Source organism: Piliocolobus tephrosceles, chromosome 12 (assembly GCF_002776525.5).
Source record: "Piliocolobus tephrosceles isolate RC106 chromosome 12, ASM277652v3, whole genome shotgun sequence".
Taxonomy (NCBI): Eukaryota; Metazoa; Chordata; class Mammalia; order Primates; family Cercopithecidae; genus Piliocolobus; species Piliocolobus tephrosceles.
The window spans coordinates 40,558,838-40,579,228 of NC_045445.1; the positions used below are offsets into that span (position 1 = coordinate 40,558,838).

The 20,391-nt window shown below is 37.4% G+C and overlaps 1 pseudogene; it reads right to left on the bottom strand.

Annotated features, from left to right (window-relative positions):
* Nucleotides 1-3,172: 3,172 nt before the first annotated feature.
* Nucleotides 3,173-10,114, bottom strand: LOC111536686 (annotated as a pseudogene).
* Between the last annotated feature and the right edge of the window lie 10,277 nt (nucleotides 10,115-20,391).

Sequence of the window (20,391 nt, forward strand, 5' to 3'; positions counted from 1 at the left end):
CTGGGATTACAAGTGTGAGCCACCACACCCAGCCTGAAAGACACTATTTTTCTAAAGGAGATGACTCTATAGTGTATATCTGGATCTTTTTTTCCAAATAAGCATAAAAATGTAAATAAGTTAATATTTTAACTTTTCAAAATAATTCTAAATGTTTCAGTGGAGGAGTACATGTGTAAGATTCATCAAAGATTGAAGAAATTACTGAGTAGAGACTTGCCCTATGAGGTAAAATTGTGAAGAAACCACAGTAATTTCAATAGTCTGCTAATGGCATGAGATTGGTGGGGAAATCCATGAAACAGAAAAAAAAGTTCATCATAAACTTATCAAAGTTAGTTCATGCAACAGTCGCATTTTAAGTTAGTGGTGAAAAAAACCTTGTTCATCTAGTCAGTGGTGCTTGGAATTGTGCAAATGATTGTAAAAACTAAAAAGACAAATACTGCAAGTTCTCACTTATATGTGGGAGTTAAAAAATGTGATCACATGGAGGTAGAGAGTGTAAAGATAGATAACAGAGACTGGAAATGGTGAGTAGGGGGAAGCGGAGAGAATAAAGAGAATGGGTTAAATGGTTTAAACATATGGTAGAAGAGAAGGAATAGATTAAATGCTTGATAGCAGGTTAGGGTTACTATACTCAACAAAAAATGTATTGTACTTAGGCGATGGACATCTTAAATACCCTGACTTGATCACTATGCATTATATACGTGTATCAAAATTTCTCAAGTACCCAATACATTTATACAAACAAAAACAAGAAAATTAAGCAAAAAAGGAAAAAAAAACCTTTACTTACAAAAAATAAATAATGATAAAAATATAAGTATGCTTTGTATTTCAATTCATAAGTATTAATTTCAGATATGTATATAAGTATACATGAAAGAGGCAAAACATAAGATAAAATATTAAAAGCTATGCTCACATTAAAAAAGTATATACTAAAAAATAAAAACTCAACTTTAAAGAAAAATAAAGTTGGAGAAAAATTTATTCTGTATATGGTAGGCTAAATGTTATTATCATTAATACTAAATATATATTAAATATATTAACTATCTCATTCTATACCTAGAATAGGTAAAGATACATAAGATAAATTATGGACATAAAATGCAATTGCAGGTAAAGAACACTTTTACACTGTTGATGGGACTGCAAACTAGTTCAACCATTGTGGAAGACAGTGTGGTGATTCCTCAAGGATCTAGAACTAGAAATACCATTTGACCCAGTCATCCTATTACTGACTATATACCATACTAAATAAAGGTCCATAAGATAAATTATGGACATAAAATGCAATTGCAGGTAAAGAAGCAAAGGTTGAAAGGAAAGAAAAGTAAAATAGAAAGACACATAATCAATTAATATTAAAAATAGTTTCAACCAAAGAAATGCAAAATGAATCTATGATATTATTGTAATTATTGTTGTTTTGTGTTATTTAAATTAGGAAAATTAAAATAAAAATTATACCACTGCATTTGCTCTGTAATAGGCATGCTTTTACATTGCTGGCAAGAACACAAATTTGTTCAGAGTTTTTAAAAAAATTTGGCAATATGGATCAAAATACATATTTCTCTTAAAAATACATATTTCTCATTATTATTATTTCATTACTAAAAATTTATGCTAAGAAAGGATCAGAAATTGGTGTATCCTCGTTGTAACATTATTGTGACATAAAATATATTGTAACATTCAAAAATTACTGTCCTCAATAATATTTCATGGCATTGGAAATTCTCAGGTTATATTATCAAATGAGAAAATTAAGTTACAAAGAGTATGTGCACTTGAGGCTAAACTCATTCTGAAAATTTCAGCAGTGAGCTATCCTCTTTCTACATATTAACAGCATATACCCCTTAAGGTTAACTGTGGTTACTATGCCTATGTGGTAGAACTCAGGCTGTTTGAGATTTGTGGAAAGAGTAAGCAGAATATAGTTGGAAGACAATAAGATATAAATAAAAGGAATGTAAAAAATTTAGGAGACCCAAAGTTGAAGGAAGAAAGTGGTAGAAAATTGTCATGCAATTTTGTTAATTTCCTAGTAGCTCTTAGGATTCTAAGAACAGGTGAGAAGTTGGTGGCCCAGGTTTGTGGATGACACGGGAAGAATGGTGAAGGTCAAAAGTCTGACTAAGTCTAGGGACCATGCAAGGATATCAATTAAAGCATTTAAATAGTTTCTAAACTGTAGACTTTGTTTCTACAGGCTAATTAGGGAAGATAATGATATTAAAAACTCTTGTGATCGACTTAGAAAATACTGTAAGAGCAAAGGACCAAAGATCATAACGAGGTATTGAAATGTAAAAGACGCTGGATAGTCAAAGCAATCTTGAGCAAAAAGAAGAAAGCTGGTGAGAGGCATCATACTACCTGACTTCAAAATACTCTACAAATCTATTGTAACCAAAACAACATCGTATTGGCATAAAAACAGACACATAGACCAATGAAACAGAATAGAGAACCCAGAAATAAATCTATGCATGTATAGCCAACTGATTTTCAACAAGGCACCATGAACATGCATGGGAAAAAAACGACAGTCTCTTTGATAAATAGTGTTGGGAAAACTGGATATCCACATGCAGAAGGAGGAAACAAGACACTTATCTCTCACTATATACAAAAATCAACCCAAAATATATTAAAGACTTATATGTAAGTCCCAAATTATAAAATTACTAAAAGAAAATATGGATAAATGCTTCATAAAATTGGACTGGGCAAGGATTTTTTAAATAAGAACTCAAAGGCACAGGCAACAAGTAAAAATAGACAAATGAGATTACATAGAACTAAAAGCTACTGCATAGCAGAGGACATAATCAATGGAGTGAAGAGACAATCTATAGAGTAGGTGAAAATATTTGCAAACTATGCATCTGAAAAGAGACTAATAACAAAATATGTAAGCCACTCAACTCAATAGCAAGCAACCAAATAATCCTATTAAAAATGGGCAAAAGATCTAAATAGACATCTTTATTTGTTTTTTTAAACATACAAAAACCGTTATTTACAGCTGAAAACCTAAACACAATCTTGGATTCTGAATCTCTGATACTTCCAGAATCTGTTGGTCAAATGGCGTAGCAGCAGGCAGGGAAGCAAACACAGGGGCCAGTCCAGATTATCTTACTCAAGAACATCGCCAAGAGGAAGTGAAGGTCTGATTCAGTCTTGGTCTGAAATACATCTCCCCACACCGTGAGATCAGCATATGTACCTTGGCCTTATTATTGGGGCCTGTGGGAACATTCTCAATCTTTTTCATCAGTAGAAGTCCATCAATGATTTTTCCAAACACTACATGCCTCCCATCCAGACCATTGCACTTAGAGCAGGTGATAAAGAACTGACAGCCATTTGTACTGTGACCACTGTTCACCATGGAAAGCAGGACTGGAGCTGGGTGTCTGATTTTAATAGTCCCTGGTAAATGCTGGTGACTCCAGTAACATCTCCATTGACAAAATTTCCACCCTGAATCATGAAATCCTTTATGACCCTGTGAAAGGTGCTCCCTTTGTATCCTATTGGAACCCGATCTTTACTGAATTATCTGGTGCAGAACTGCCTAAAGTTCTCAGTTGTGTTAGATACAATGTCTACAAAGAGCTGCATCTTCATGTGGCCAACTACCTGACTGCCAACGCTGGCATCAAAGAACACAACGGGTGCTCAGGGCTTGAATTTGTCACCACCATGGCTTTGACTCAGAAGCAGAAGTCTGACATTTTTCAAAAGAAGACATACAAATGGCCAACAGATATATGAAAAAATGTTCAACACCACTAATCATCACAGATATGCAAATTGAAGCCACGATGGTTTCATTTTACCCCAGTCAAAATGACTATTATAAAAAAAAAAAAAAAAAGAAAGATAACAAGTGTTGGGAGGATAGGGACAAAAGAAAACCAACACTGTTGGTGGAAATGTAAATTCGTATAGCCACTGTGAAAAACAGTATGGAGGTTCCTCAAAAAATTAAAAATATAATTATCATATGATCCAACAATCCCATTCATTGCTGGGTATATATCCAAGGGAAATTAAATCCGTATATCAAAGAGATATCTGCACTCCCATAATTACTGTAACACTATTCACGATACACAAGATATGGAGTCAACCCAAATGACTATCTCCAAATGAATGGATAAAGAAAATGTACATATATGCAATGGAATATTATTCAGCCATAAAACAGACTAAAATAGGCCGGGCACGGTGGCTCACACCTGTAATCCTAGCACTTTGGGAGGCCGAGGAGTGCAGATCACCTGAGGTTAGGAGTTAGAAACTAGCCTGGCCAACATGGTGAAACCTTGTCTCTACTAAAAATACAAAAAATTAGCTGGACGTGGTGGTGGATGCCTGTAATCCCAGCTACTTGGGAAGCTGAGACAGGAGAATCGTTTGAACCTGGGAGGTAGAGGTTGCAGTGAGCTGAGATCGCTCCATTACACTCCAGCCTGGGTGACAGAGTGAGGCTCCTTCTAAAACAAACAAACAAACAAATAAACAAACAGAATGAAATCCTGTTACTTGCAACAACACGGATGGGCCTGGAGGACATTATGCTAAGTAGAATAAGCCAGACACAGAAAGACAAACACTACATGATCTCACTCATATGCAGAATTTTAAAAAGTTGATTTCATACAAATAGTGTAATAATGATTAGCAGAATCTGGGGATGGGAGCAGGGACATGTACAAAGTTACAGTTAAAAAGTGTTGCGGCCGGGCGCGGTGGCTCAAGCCTGTAATCCCAGCACTTTGGGAGGCCGAGACGGGCGGATCACGAGGTCAGGAGATCGAGACCATCCTGGCTAACACGGTGAAACCCCATCTCTACTAAAAAATACAAAAAAATTAGCCGGGCGAGGTGGTGGGCGCCTGTAGTCCCAGCTGCTGGGGAGGCTGAGGCAGGAGAATGGCGTGAACCTGGGAGGCGGAGCTTGCAGTGAGCCAAGATCCGGCCACTGCACTCCAGCCTGGGCGACAGAGCAAGACTCCGTCTCAAAAAAAAAAAAAAAAAAAAAAAAAAGTGTAGAGGCCGACCAGGTGCGGTGACTCACGCCTGTAATCCCAGCACTTTGGGAGGCCGAGGCGGGTGGATAACCTGAGATAGGGAGTTGGAGACCAGCCTGACCAACATGGAGAAACTCCTTCTCTACTGAAAATACAAAATTAACTAGGCATGGTGGCAGGCGCCTGTAATCCCAGCTACTCCGGAAGCTGAGGCAGGAGAATCACTTGAACCCAGGAGGTGGAGGTTGCAGTGAGCCAAGATGGTGCCATTGTACTCCAGCCTGAGCGTAAGAGCAAAACTCCAACTCAAAAAAAAAAAAAAAAAGAAAAAAGAAAGTGTAGAGGCCAAGGTTTGCTGAAAAAAATCGCTGACTTGGGGCAGATTGATTAATAGGTGAAAAGACATACAAATTATTTAACATGTATGCACACACAGGAGGCTTCAGCTTCAGAATGATGACCTCAAAGATAGAGGGGAAACGGTTAACTTTTATAAAACTGATGTTAATAAAGTATGGACAATGGTCTAGAAGTATGATTGAAGAAAAGGGTATGATCTAATGCTGATAGACTGAGTAGGGAAACCCAGCAAGGCCTGTCTATCTAGACTCTGCTTGGTCTCTCTGAGCCTGTATTCCTTCCTTCTGGGTATAGGGCAGGGCCCTCTCTGGAATTAGGGCTTTATGACCTACAGTCAAACAAGGTAGGTCAGATCATTTCTTTATAACCAGTTTTTACATAGAATATTTTTAGATTTTATGTCTGACTTTGGAGAAAAGGGGTTCTGGTTTATATGACTCACCTTTAAGAAGAGGGATTCTAGTTTCTATGCCTACTTCTGGGGTTTTGGGGTGGGGAGGAGAATAGAACTGAGGGGGGCAGGAGAAGGTCAGAGAAAAACTTTTGATTCTGAGGCTCCCAATGAGGCTTTCATTATGGGATGTTGTTTTCTGAACCTCAAGAAGAGGAAGAATAAATTCTGGTATTCTATTACACGGTAGGGTGACTACAGCAAATAACAATATAATGTATATTTCAAGATAGCTAGAAGAGAATAATTTGAACATTATCACTACAAATAAACTATAAATGTTTACAGTAATGTAAATGGCAATTACCATGATTTGATCATTATATATTTATACATGAATTGAAATATCACATTGTACCCCTAAATATGTGCAATTATTATATATGAATTATACATTTAAGAAAAGACTAACAAAAAATATCATGATGAGGGTATATGTACGAGTGAAACTTGGGGGTATGAAATGAGTACTACAATGTAATAATAATATAATCTTGAGGGTGAAAAAGCTAAAAAATTTTTTTCCTTCAATTTTTAAAATTTTTATTTTGAAATAATTTCAGGCTTTCACAAGTATTGCAAAAATTATAAAATAATTATTGTGTAACCTTTATCCAGATTTTACAAAAATTCTGTTACCATCTTAGATAATCAAAGAACAATGATCAATGTCACAAAATTAACATTGATATAATTCTATTATCTAAAGATCTTATTCAAATATCACCATCACGGCTCACTGCAGCCTCGACTTTCTGGGCTCAAGCAATCCTCCCACCTCAGCATCCCCAGTACCTGAGACTACAGTTGTGTGCCACCACACCTAGCTAAGACTTTCCTCCTAATGGCTCCTTCTTGTCTGAGATCCATTCATGATCATGTGTTGCATTAATTACCATGTCTTGAGAGTGGATGAATTTTAGTGATAACAATGTGCAAGAGCCAACAGGTGACTGAAGTGAAAGGGGGGTGAAATCACATTAGGAAAAATCACAGAAGTCCAGAATATTATTCATTCATTCATTCACACAATAATTTCCTTCTGGTCTCTTAAATATGTGCCAGGCATATAATTATGTGCTGGATATTGGCAATAGTAGAGTAAATATGTCATAGTTTCTGATCTCACAAAGTTCAAATCTCATCCAAATACCAGTCCCTTTAATGATTCTGACCAAAAGAAAAATCCAAAGAGGTTAACAGTCTGATAATTCACCATGAAATATCTCCAATTATTCAACCATGAGAAGGACTCCTTTGCCAAGTTGTATGTTTTACACTTCCCTTTGCACTTTGTTGGAATTTAATAAAGGTAATGATAATGATCAGTATCAGTGCCTAAAGATCAAGATCAACATTCACCACCATCTCCAAGTAAAAATCAATCTTATTCTTCATATAGTATTTCATATAGGGAAAATGTAATACTGTATATCACGAGTTGTCATGCTAAGAGTTAAATGACTATTGCATTTCCAAATAAATGTCTGCATTCTATATTAAGTGATAGATAATAGAATGCCGAAATGCTTCTACTCTGAAAATACATGAATTACTGATGGTACTCCATGGCTCCCCACTGCCTATAAGGTGAAACAAATTGCTTAGTTTAACATTAAGGCTTTTTTACAGTCTAACTCTAACCTTTCTAGCCATTCTCCATTTTTCATCCTGCATGGAAGTCTTCCTCCATTTCAACCAAACACTGATGTACAACATTTCTGCACTCTGTCTGTCTTATTTGTACTGTTTATTCCAAATTCAAAAACTTCTTCTTGCTTTCTAATTACTAAAAGTCTACCCATCCTTTGTATCTCTGGTGCAATAATTGCTCACTACATGTTATGAATTCTTTTGAATGTTTTAACTCTTAAGGTAGAGGAAACAAAACCTTGAGAACATCAGTCTAAGAACACTAGCCTTAACCTATCAAAAATTAGAATGTGGTTTTCAAACAACGTAAATAATGGAGACCCTGGGGATCTTTCCAGGCATTCGTATTTGTAAGCTATCCTGGTTGTTTCTGCCCAATAAGCACTTTCTTACAGAAACTATAGAAATAAAGAGGACATAAATGTCTCTTAGAATCTTTATTGCGTAGCGTTCCCAAGGGTTTATTCTCCTGAGTACTACATGTTATAAACCAAGAATACAAATAAGTATAAGTAGCAGTCCTGGAATATAAGACACTGACAACAGATCTAAAAGGTGTATTCATTATTATTCAAAAGCACCTTCATAGGAATATCAAAAATAGTGATTGCTGCATATAAAGTTGAGTCCTTTCAGTATTAGAGAACAATTAGGCTCAATTATATAGAAAGACTGAATAAAGCATTAAGTGAAAAATCATTATGCAAGCAGATGACATAGTTTTCTTTAAAACAAATAAGCAAGTTATGATCCTAACCCACCTTTTAAAATCAGCCAGTGTATAAGTTCAAGCCACTTTGAATGATTTGAAATGAAACCTTATACTACAGGATTGCTGGTCTACTTTCCAACTCAGAGATAGTAATGAATCTCTCACTATCCGTGTAACATCATCCGAGATGGTGGTGGCATGGTATTATAAAATACTTTCATCCCTGGTTCACTCTGAGCCCACCTTAACACTCACGAACATGCTGTCTTGCTGGCCTTCTCTACCTTTCCTCCTAATTCCCAAGATTCTGACTACATATTATGATGAAAAATCAGCTCGATATTTTACATCTTTCTCATCAAACCTCCTTTCTTCTGTCCTCAACTGTAAGAGTGCAGGCAGATACATAGGGTATTACAAATAAAACACAATAAATAATACTTTTCCTTCATATTTTCTATCATTTACTCATGAAAATCACCTCAAAAGAGGTCGCCTTGTGTCTTCTCTGTGAATGACAAATGTGGAAATGAAATCTCTCTGAAGAAAATCGGTAGTGAAATCTTGATGTTTAAAAACACTGAGTTGCTATTGAATTATACATCAGTGTCTTTAAAATCCGCATGCAATTTCAGTGTTCCAACTTATTCAAAGACTTGCCAGAAGGAGACAGAAGCAAGAGGGACAAACTAGTTGAGAACATCCAATCATTGTGATTTAGGTATTTTTGTTCATTGTACCTCTAAATTATTTGGCACATGTTACCCAAAGTGACATCTCAAGACTTTACTAGATTCTGAACTTTTCAACATTATCCATTTTAAAAGAAAAAAAGCATTGGCTTGGATAATCAAACAAGTCTTTAACAGTGAAATGTACTTTTCTGCTTCAACTTGGACATAACTGGCTCTGCTTCTTTTTGGAAGTTTACACTCCTTAACGGAACATCATACTAATTTATGTATGTAGAGCTTCCCTGTTCCACATGAAAGACAGATCATTAGCAAAACTAAGAAGTAGAGAAGGTTAGTCAGAGATGACCTCCACCTTCTCTCCCTTCTCATTTAATGTACATCTTCTCTCTCAAACTACAACTTTCTCTCACTCCCGATAGTCATCTCAAGTCCAATTCTGACTCTTGTTTCCTACCAATGACAACTACAATGCTTGCTCTAATTGCCATATCCAGGGTATCTTCATTACCCTCAGAGAATCTGAAAACCAACATTTTTTTAGATCCAAAAAAAGGCTCCAATAGTAAAATAATGGGCCAGTGGAGGGAACATTTCAGAAGAAATTCTGCCCAGAAAATCTCTTATATCCATCCAGCTATGTCAAGTGTTGTGTAAAGAAAAGCCATGATTACAATGCTAGACACATAAGTACCCAGTAAATACTTGTTGATTTGCACTACATTGTAATTACAATGCCAAGTATCTAAAAGTACATGTCACTTAGCTTTTTCTAACCTTGAATATCCTAAGCACATAATGATTTGGCAGAGTAAAATGTCTGCAATTTCCTTTTCCTCCACGATGAGCAGATAGCAATGTATGCTGAATTGCAGGATAATATCTGCAGACTGAAGTCAAGTCTGTGGTCAGAGGAAATGTCAGCCTTTGACTTAATGAATCTCAAGCAGAGTATTAGCTCACTGAAATAGAAAGAGAGAGAATACATTTTAAAGGCTTTATTTGAATTTCATAAAAGGAAAGAAAATCATTTTATGCTTTTTACCATGAAATTTCCAATGGATAATTGGCAACTCCAGTTTTCACCACTGACAAGTCCTGATCTAGGGGTTGCATTATCTTCATAGAGAAAGGCAGTAGAGCAAGGTTTGATGAACTTTTTCTGGTAGTTCATGATTCTATTTAATGTTTTCATGAGAAGAAACAACAATGACTCTTCATACCATTTGCCTGTTTACTGTCCTCACAACCAAAAATAAATATGTTTTGGGGGGACAAAAAGGCCCATAGGTGATGAAAGACTCCTAATAATGAGAGTTGGGTCAATATACCTGATAGTCAATTAATACGGCACCTGATACACTTAGCTTTTATGACATGGAATGACCTACTCTCATACTCATGAATGCATGCGCAAAACAATGTCAATATGAGCAGCCAGGTACTCAGTAGTTCTCATAGTCAGAAGAAGTCCAGTAGTGAGACACGATTTTTGACTGTGTTGGAAACTGACAAGAAAATCATGAATTATCGGCTGGGCATGGTGGCTCACACTTGTGATCCCAGCACTTTGGGAGCTCAAGGCAGGCAGATCACCTGAGGTTGGGAGTTTGAGACCAGCCTGACCAACATGAAGAAACCCCATCTCTACTAAAAATACAAAAATTTGCCAGGCATGGTGGCGCATGCCTGTAATCCCAGCTACTCAGGAGGCTGAGGCAGGAGAATCGCTTGAACCTGGGAGACGGAGGCTGTGGTAAGCTGAGATCGTGCCATTGCACTCCAGCCTATGCAACAAGAGCAAAACTTCATCTCAAAAAAAGAAAAAGAAATGAATTATGAAAACAATAGCATTCTTACTAGGGGTGATTGAGAGAGACCATACATTTGACAGTTTATTATACAAATTTAATATCTCATCACAGATGACGGGTTACCTCTATTTTATTCAGGATGTCTAGACATCACACACACTGAATCTTAAAAAAAAAGTGTCATCTTCTCATCTCTCATCCCTAATTTTCTCCTAAGGACATAGTAGGAAAGAACCCTGAATTATAACCTGCAGGAGTCATGTTTGGTATAATTAAGATTTTATTACTCACTTAATTAATATATTACCTCAATTCATTATAGTACCAGTAGGCAATTATATTATATTTTGGTACCCTATTCTGCCTTTCTTGAAGCACTTGTTAACTGTATCCCTAGTCATCATATCCATATTTATCTAGGTTTCACCCATACTTGTGATGAGCTAGAGTAGGGAGTTGGAAACCTAAAAGAGAGTATGGGGACTGTGGCAAGTTGGTATCCTCTTTCCTCAAGGAGAGTAGAATTAGGTGCTTTAGGCCAATCATGAGCAGCAGTGGGAGTGGTTTGAGACACCCTGAAGGGTTCATTTGCTTGTACATCGAAAACGGAGTGTGCTTCACCATACTACGGCGGGGACTGCTGGTTCTTCATTTACTCTTTCAGTCTTTAGAATGGAAAAGGAACTGAGTTAGCATTGTTCAATCACTGAACTGCATTTCTTCCTAGCTAGAACTCTCACATAGGCCGTTTGTTGCCCACGGAAGGTCCAATAAAGACAGACTTCCTTCTTCTTCCTTTCCTTTTCCTTTTCTTCTTGATTCAAGCAGGGAATATGTTTTGACTTGTGTAAAAACAAGCAGGGTGTTTAAATTGTATATTTAAGCTACACAGCAAAAAGAAAGAGTATAATGGAAGCAGGTGTAGTGCTAGGGGAAGGGGCGGGTGGGAAAACTATTTAATCCAAGAACAGTATTCAGTATTCCTAGAGAAAGGAAATAGAAATAGCTTCAGCATAGCAGCCAATCCACGTCAAAAGTAGACAACACTGAAAAATGAGGACACGTGTGGTATAAAGAATTACTTCCAGTCACGCTGAACTTTGCCAACACTTGTCAGGACAGTCAGAGTACTCAAGATACATCAGATAGGCACTCTTGTACAGGACAATTAGACACATTGCGGAAACGGGTAGGCGAGAGAAGAGAATTGCAGCTGAGCAAAGGTTGTGAAAGTGGCCTTTGTCTTCCACTTAGCTGTCAAGTTTGGAAAAGGCCTGGGAGAAAACTATGAAATCTCCCACTGTGCTGCTCAGAAAAGCAAACGAGCTAATTCAAGGATTATTCCTATTGAGGGGAAAAGCAAAAACAAAAACAAAAACAAAACCAGGAGTATCTTAACTGAACTCCTGTCATTTACATGTACCTCTAAAGCTCACACAAAGCATGGCTGTCCTATGATATTGCAAAGACATTTTTCCAGCCTGTTGACCCCTTGTCCCTCACTCTCCACCAATACAAAAATCTCTAATGTTAGAAATTCATATATAAGTATCAGTACCATGTAAGAGTTGTTTGGTATTGTTGATACAGCCTCAAGGAAAGGATCTCACAATCTTATTTCGTGATCTAACAAGGTGTAAGACTTACGGTAGGAAAAAAAAAACACTTGTTTAGAGAAACTATTTTTTTTTTTTAGCAGTGCCAGGGTGGGTCTAAAATAAGCTGATTTTACCTAGGGCGGCACCAGCTTTAAACAACTCCATGTTCTTTCATAAGTTTTCCCACTAGAGTGGATAATGGTGTACAGATCTTGAAAGTCTTTGTTGCCAAGCACTGTGGGAGGGGACTGAATTTCTGATTTGCACATATCAAGTATTGGCAGCTAGTGGCTCTCTTAAATGTATGCTGCTAAGGATTCTGTAATGTTTTAGTTTGTTACACAGTCCTAGCTCAGCTGAAAAGGCACAGTAGTCTTCAGTATCTGACATTAGAGAAAAAAGACAATATAATTTGTGCCTGGGGTGCTTGGAAAAGCTGCAGGCTTCATAATAATTTGGGTGAGGGAAAATGTGGATAATGACTTTATAATTGTTTCCATAAATGGCAACAACATAGATTATGTATAATCATAAAAGTAGCATTAGCATTTACCATGAGTCAGTCAATCCTGGGAGAACCTGTAGATGCCCCTTTCTGCATACATTTTCTACCTTAGTGATATCCTCCCACCACTGGAACCACCTAGCTGTTGAACCATTAAATTTCGAATTTGTCTTGAGGTAATGGAAAGCGCAGTGGACTGTGAAGTGAGAAATTCTGGTCCAGCCTCTGCCACTTACCAGCTGTGGGAAATTTGAGCAAGTACCTCCCCTGTTCTGGCCTCTATTTCTTACCACGGAAAATGGGAAATCTGGATTAAATGAATCACTAATATCCCTTTTACTACCCAAATTCTGTGATTTCCAAATGTTGCTCTCAAACTGCTTCATGCGTATCAAATAATCTAAGAGTTGAAAGAGACCATAATAGTTTTTTTCCACACACCCACTTAATGTTTGGAACACTACAATGTAACATTGATGCCAAATGACCATTCAGCCTTTCAAGAAACTCTTCAGTACTCAGAAACTCACTATCTGTTGATTTTTAGTGGTTTCTTATACACTGGATACTAATTCATTGCCAGTTTTAGGCACTTTAAGTCTCTTTTTCTAATCAATTATCTGCTCACTAACATTATCCATGGTGTCTTCTATTGAACAAAAATACTTAATTTTGATGTTTTTCGAGAATTTTCTAACAGTCTGAGCTACAAACAGAGTGAATGAGCCACCACAACAGATAGTGAGTTTCTGAGTAAATTGTTTCAACAGGAAGTTTACTGATGAGAAAACCCAAAGGTTAACAAATAATTTAAACGATGATCTAGCTAGTTAACAATCAGAGGAGTGGAAGTTAAAATAGTAAGCACTCACTTTATAGTCACTACACTGGCCGAAATTAGAGAAATGAATCATCTGCCACATGTTGGCAGAAATGCAGGGCTAGATCTGGATAGCCCAAGAGTTTAATGAGGTTCTTGGCCCATTTTTGTACAGCTCATAAGATAGGAATGGTTTTAACATTTTTGATGGGTGATTCATGAAGAAATGGACGAAGAAGGAGGAGGAGGAGGAAGAAGAGGAGTGGCAAAGACAATCCCGAGTGGCCTGAAAAGCCTAACATATTTACAATCTGGTTCTTCACAGAAAAAGTTTGCGAAGCCCTAGGCTCTAGATTCTAGGCTCTAGAATCCCTCATACACTGTTGGTGGAAGAAGTCATTCTATAGAGCAATATGGAGCTATTTATATATACACTGTGTGACCCAGAATACACAGGCTTACAAAAGTATAAAATGGGACATGTAAGGCTATTCATTGCAACGTTGTTTATGGTGGCAGGAAGTTGGATCACTCAGGCTACTCATCACTGGATTTGGGGTTAGGAGTCAGAAATGATAGATAATCGAGTCATCAGTCAATTTAATTGGTAAAGGGTGGTAGATGTACATTATGGAGATTATGTAGCATTTACAAATGACAAAATAGATATACATGCAACAAACTAAATAGAACTTAGAAAACATGTGGAGTGAAAAGAGAAATAAATAGAATGACATCTATATCAAAATACCACTTATGTAAACTAAAAACATGCAAGTACAAAACAACAAAACATATTTTACAAGTAGACAAACAGTAAAGGATTAGAATCATTGCCTGGGAGTATGAGAAATTGAAATAGAAAAAACCAATCAAATATGTGTGGTCCTTGCAAGCAGCAATGATAATCAGTGTGACATCAACTGAGGAGTGTGATAAACTCGACTTTCCTCAACAGAGAAGCAATAAGAAAAAAAGTTCTTAAAATAGAATGAATTCTTTCTTCACATAATTCCCATCCACTCCTTTGGTCCTAGTTATATCCTCTGTCACACAACACAAGTGCAATCCTTCTTTCACACATGCCCATGACAGTTCTTACCCCTTTAGGTCCTTTTTATTCTACATACACAGTTCTACCCTCTCGATGGCTTTTCTTAATGTGACAACCAGAAATAAATATATTATTCAAGGTACAGGCTGCCTTAGTTCATTTGGGTTGCTATAGCAAAATACCTTAGACTGGGTCATTTATAAACAACAGAAATTTATTTTTCACAGTTCTGGAAACTGGAAAGTCCAAGATCAAGGTATCAGCAGATTTGGTGTCTAAAGAGAGCTCGCTCAGCTTCACAGATGGTGCCTTGTTGATGCATCTTTACGTGGTGGAAGGGGTGAAGAAGCTCCGTGGGGCCTCTTTTATAAGGGCATTAATACTATTCGTGATTCATGAGGGTAGAGCCCTCATGACCTCATCCCCTCCTAAAGGGTCCTCCTCTTAATACCACCACATTAGAGACTAGGTTTCAACATATGAATTGGGCGGCATGAGGACACATTTAGACCATAGCATAGGCTCACCATCACACAGTAGAATAAAACTATTTCATTCCAGACACTATACTTCTCTCAAAGAAGCTTAATCAGAATTAGGGGTACAAACTGTGTTTTAACTCTTACCTATCTTGCATCATCACATTTAACCCTGTACTAGGCATACAACGGTAACTTTGTAAATGTTATTTGTTGTTGCACGTCAAATGTACTGTATGATAAACATTATTATAAATGCAGGCCAGGTGCGATGGCTCACGCCTGTAATCCCAGCACTTTGGGAGGCCGAGGCAGGCGGATCACGAGGTCAGGAGTTCGAGACCAACGTGACCAATATGATGAAACCCCGTCTCTACTAAAAATACAAAAATTAGCCGGGAGTAGTGGTTCATGCCTGTAAACCCAGCTACTCAGGTGCTTGAGGCAGGAGAATCAGTTGAACCCTGGAGGCGGAGGTTGCAGTGAGCCGAGATTGCACCACTGCACTCCAGCCTAGGCGACAGAGTGAAACTCCGTCTCAAAAAAAAAAAAAAAAAAAATTATAAATGTTAAGTGTAAGTCATTGTATTTAAGCATGCAGCTATCCAGTGGATAGAACTAAATTTTTAAAAATCAGCATAGGCTTACTTTCTTGTACCAGATAGCATATTCTAGACATTACAGCTAATAAAATAAATCTATTATAATCTCAAGTGATAAATTTCAACAAATGATGGAGAACTAAAATTTCCTGTAAGTAGTTGGATAAGTCCAAAGGAACTTTACATTAATGGATTCATGTGCAGTGTTTATAAGATAAAATAAAGCAACTATTTTCTGGATGGATTGGGGGTTTAACATAGTGTCAGTAAATGTCATGTCTGTATGAACAAATATACATGGTTGATTCATTTCTTTTGGTTATGGAAATAGCTGTGTTGTTCTGCTGATGGCTCAATCAGCAATCACTTCTGATTACTAACCCCAAATCCATCTAAAATGGTTGATTCAGTTATGCATGATCATCTCAGAACTGAGTCTACATGTGGATTAACAAAACTGTTAGAGGCCGGGTGTGGTGGCTCATGCCTGTAATCCCAGCACTTTGGAGGCCGAGGCGGGTGGATCACCTGAGGTTAGGAGTTCGAGACCAGCCTGACCAACATGGAGAAACACCGTCTCTACTAAAAATATAAAATTAGCCTGGCGTGGTGGCACATTCTTGTAATCCCAGCTACTCGGGAGACTGAGGCGGGAGAATCGCTTGAACTCGGGAAGCAGGAGGTGGCAGTGAGCCAAGATCGCGCCATTGCACACCAGCCTTGGCAACGAGAGCGAAACTCTGTCTCAAAAAAAAAAAAAAAAAAAACCTGTTATAAAAAAACTTTAATCTTTAATGTCACTAAAGTATCTATGCCAAAGAAAAATGTCTCTTCATTTTATAACTTTCTACATATGTGCTCCTAACACAGAATTATATGAATTTTTTTTTTTTTTTTTTTTTTTTTGAGACGGAGTCTCACTCTGTCACCCAGGCTGGAGTGCAGTGGCCGGATCTCAGCTCACTGCAAGCTCCGCCTCCCAGGTTCACGCCATTCTCCTGCCTCAGCCTCCCGAGTAGCTGGGACTACAGGCGCATGCCACCACGCCCGGCTAGGTTTTTTTTTTGTATTTTTTAGTAGAGACGGGGTTTCACCGTGTTAGCCAGGATGGTCTTGATCTCCTGACCTCGTGATCCGCCCGTCTCGGCCTCCCAAAGTGCTGGGATTACAGGCTTGAGCCACCGCGCCCGGCCCTTATATGAATTTTTTGTAGGAAAATGAATGAAGAAGAAATAGGAAACTGAAAGAAAGACTACTCCAGGCTTTATTGGACTTATTTAGGGGCATTATTTTTATTCTTATCAGTGCATTCCAAAGTAGAAAAATGTTTCACCTCTTTTCCAATCCAAAGCACACTGAAAAATATCACAAGCTTCCGCTCTCTCTTTCCAAAATTGGAAGTTTACTTATGAGACCTAGCATTCGTTTTTCAGGCTCTGATAATGAATGTACCATGACTTCTTGCTGTGTATCTGCCTGGAAACTTTTCATCCCAGAAAGGAAGCGTGCTTGGATAAAGCTCCTTTGCATATCTGCAACTCAACAGGGCCAAGAAAAGCTTCCATCATCAACAACAACAACAACAAAATACCAAAGTGTAGCAGAAATAGATGTGACTCTCCCAACTTCAAGAAGTCCCATGAGCATCTGAAGATAATCCATCTTGTCTCTTAATTGCCAGTAGGTTTATCACAACTTCCAGTTTGATTTTTAAGGAGGCTGAACTGTAAAAGTATTGTAATTAGCTCACTAAAATGTGCAAGGCAAACTGGGGAATTATAATTCATTCTTTGAAGACTCAGGAAGACAGGATGTCAGATAAGCAATTCATTCACTTTTCTCAGATACTCTTTGGGCATAGGTAAGAGTCAGGAAACTCTACTGACATTCACTTCTGAATGCAGTATACATTTATTTTAGCCGGTTTTCATCTATCTTATGCATAATGTCTAAAAAGGAAGGAAGTAGTTATCTTGGGAAAGTTTATCTGTTTTTATCTGAACAATGAAGCTGGCTATTTGCAACACTGTGATAAGCAAGCTTTAAGTTACAATAGCAATTTGATTTGAATACCAATAAGCCTAGTATTAGGCATTACAGAATACTTACTAGGCAAAGACTCATTAGGGAAGTCAACTTTTGCTTTCCCAACATGCTCATTAAAATTATAGGTCTTAACTTTATTGAAGTATACTCAATATTTATGACTTTTTGGAACAACCTGGATAATCCCTTTCTCAGCATCACTTGTTTGCCTACTAAATATCTACTTCCCCCTCCTTTTTTTTCACCCCCCGGAGACAGAGTCACGCTCTACTGCCCAGGCTGGAGTGCGATAGCGTGATCTAGGCTCACTGCAACCTCTGCTGCCAGGGTTCAAGTGATTCTCTTGCCTCAGCCTCCTGATTAGTTGGGATTACAGGCATGCACCACCATGCCCGGCTAATTTTTGTATTTTTAGTAGAGACAGGGTTTCACCATGTTGACCAGCCTGGTCTCGAACTCCTGACCTCAAGTCTGCCCGCCTCGGCCTCCCACAGTGCTGGAATTGCAGGCATGAGCCACCATGCCTGGCTTTTTTCTTACAACAACACAATTTATTTCGTGTGTGCACTCCTGCCCCATATGACCCAAGGGCTTAGGATTCTAGTCTCAGTCCCAGACATAAGCCTTAATCTAGGTCATTTTTTGTGGTTCTATTTTTATTGCCAGTGATTGATTTAAGGGTAATTAATGGACTGTAGCCAATGAGACATGAATGAAGATTTGTTGGGGGCTTCTGAGAAAGATTTGTTCATTCTTCAGAAGAAGATATAGATAACATTGCACCTTTTCTGCATCTGGACATGGTCATATCTGCATGAGATATATGTAACTGCTGTATCCATCTTGTGACTATTACAAAAACCAGCATTAAGATGAAACTGATAATGAGTTCAGAAAAGTAGAGAAATGCAATGACTCATGTACCTAAATATTTAGACTTTATTCATTCCAGGCTCTTAAGTAATATCATGTATAAAAGCTGACCACAATTACTCTGTCCTATTCTTCTAAGTTCTCCAGGACAATTAATAATAAAGTCTTCACTTGTCCCATATACATTTAAAAAATAAACTAATGGTTAAGCATAGATAATTAAATGCACATGTTTATCTCTACTCCTATCTGAAACTTCTAAATAATAATATAATGTTAATAATGATAACAATAATAGTTGATGACACAAATAACTTTGTGTCAGACACTGTTCTAAGTGCTTTACATGTACTAACTTCTATGATACAGGTGCTCTTTTATTTTTATTTTTCAACAAGAAAATAAATGAAAAGAAAAAAATAGAAATGCAGACAACTTAAGTAAATGGCCTGTACTCTCTCAGCTGGTTTAATATGGCATAGCAAGGATTCCAGCCCAAAGAGTTCAGCTTTAGAACCTGTGCCCTCAAATACTATGAGGAATGAAAAGGCATAAACCCATGAGGACAAAGGAACCCCAAGAAGAGACAAAAACTGATGAGAAATATTAGCATAAATTTGAAAGATAGAAAACAGATGGAAGCATGTTGACTGAACAAAGCTAATTAAATCAAGATCGAAATGCTTACAGAAGGAAATGCTGGTAAGAAGCAAATTATTGCAGCCCATGGAAATTGGAAAGGCTCAAGAGTTTGAAACACCAAGTATCTCGAAAGATGATGGAAAAAAATTTATAGGGCAGAAAACAGAGGAATTATTTAAAGACTATATAAGGAGATACTAGAATCCCAGGTGCTCTTCACTGTAGTAGGTGATCACATGTCTATTCTTTGGAAAGATTTAAGAAAGCCTCCAGATTCAAATTTCAAGCACAGTGGTGGGTGGAAGAAAGAAACAAACAAAAAACGGTGGGATTAAGTGAATTATTTCATAGGAAGAATTGAAATGCCAAACTCTTCTCAAATACAAGCAACCAGGCAAGAGCTGAGATAATTTATTTTTGAAGAATTAGTGCCTCCTCAAAGGGGAAAAACCTTATCCACAACAAATTGGCAGTCCCCCTTCCAGGTATCTGTGTCTCTGTACAATGACTTTACAGTGAATATCACCAGTTAACTAAGAAAATAACAGAGACCTTTCAAATAGCTTTTTAGTTTTACTCTTAAATATAAATGGACAGTTCTTTCTTCCTCTTAAATGTGAGTAGAGAGTCAAGGATGTCGGATATTTGATGAAAACTTTCAATGTGAAACATAGGCTGCAATGAACAAATAGAAAAAGGAAACAAACAGAAACAGAGACAATGTGAGAAAGCATAAGAAAGATTTAAGAAAAACTCTAGCACCTTAGAGAAAGAAAATACATAGGATCATGATAGATTGCCATATAAAAAGAGAAAAGTCTCTTTTTGTCCACCTTTACTGAGGTATAATTGACAAAAATTATAAATATTTACAGTGTATAATGTGATATTTTTATATATGTATACATTGTCTCATGATGGCTACAATCAAACCAATTAACACATTCATCACCTCACATATCTTTGTATGTGTGTGTGGTGAGAACATTTAAGATTTATTCTCTTGGCGTGACGGATC